Genomic DNA, 851 nt, shown 5'->3' with positions numbered 1-851 from the left:
AAGGGTGGTGTCATCTGCATATCTGAGGTTATTGATATTTCTCCGGGCAATCTTGATCCCAGCTTGTGTTTCTTCCAGTCCAGCGTTTCTCATGATGTACTCTGCATAGAAGTTAAATAAACAGGGTGACAATATACAGCCTTGACGAACTCCTTTTCCTATTCGCAACCAGTCTGTTGTTACATGTCCAGTTCTAACTGTTGCTTCCTGACTTGCATACACATTTCTCAAGAGGCAGATCAGGTGGTCTGGTATTCCCATCTCTTTCAGAATTTCCCACAGTTTATTGTGATCCACACAGTCAAAGGCTTTGGCATAGTCAGTAAAGCAGAAATAGATGTTTTTCTGGAACTCTCTTGCTTTTTCCATGATCCAGCAGATGTTGACAATTTGATCTCTGGTTCTTCTGCCTTTTCTAAAGCCTGGCTTGGAGAATTTTAAGTATTACTTTACTAGCGTGTGAGATGAGTGCAATTGTGTGGTAGTTTGAGCATTCTTTGGCATTGTCTTTGGGATTGGAACGAAAACTGACTTTTTCCAGTCCTGTGGCCACTGCTGAGTTTTCCAAATTTGCTGGCATATTGAGTGCAGCACTTTCACAGCATCATCTTTCAGGATTTGGAATAGCTCAACTGGAATTCCATCATCTCCACTAGCTTTGTTTGTAGTGATGCTTTCTAAGCCCCACTTGACTTCACATTCCAGGATGTCTGGCTCTAGGTCAGTGATCACACCATCGTGATTATCTGGGTTGTGAAGATCTTTTTTTGACAGTTCTTCTGTGTATTCTTGCCATCTCTTCTTAATATCTTCTGCTTCTGTTAGGTCCATACCATTTCTGTCCTTTATCG

The 851-nt window shown here is 41.6% G+C and overlaps 1 protein-coding gene across 1 annotated transcript in view; it reads left to right on the top strand.

Moving 5' to 3' along the window:
- Nucleotides 1-851, top strand: part of CDK7 (cyclin-dependent kinase 7) — a 29,472-nt gene that overhangs the window by 9,513 nt on the left and 19,108 nt on the right. The gene's annotated exons all lie outside the window — the stretch shown is intronic.

Source organism: Bison bison, unplaced genomic scaffold (assembly GCF_000754665.1).
Source record: "Bison bison bison isolate TAMUID 2011002044 unplaced genomic scaffold, Bison_UMD1.0 scf7180017864329, whole genome shotgun sequence".
Lineage (NCBI taxonomy): Eukaryota > Metazoa > Chordata > Mammalia > Artiodactyla > Bovidae > Bison > Bison bison.
Note: the sequence above shows the minus strand (reverse complement) of the source record. Positions and strands in the feature narration are given on the sequence as shown.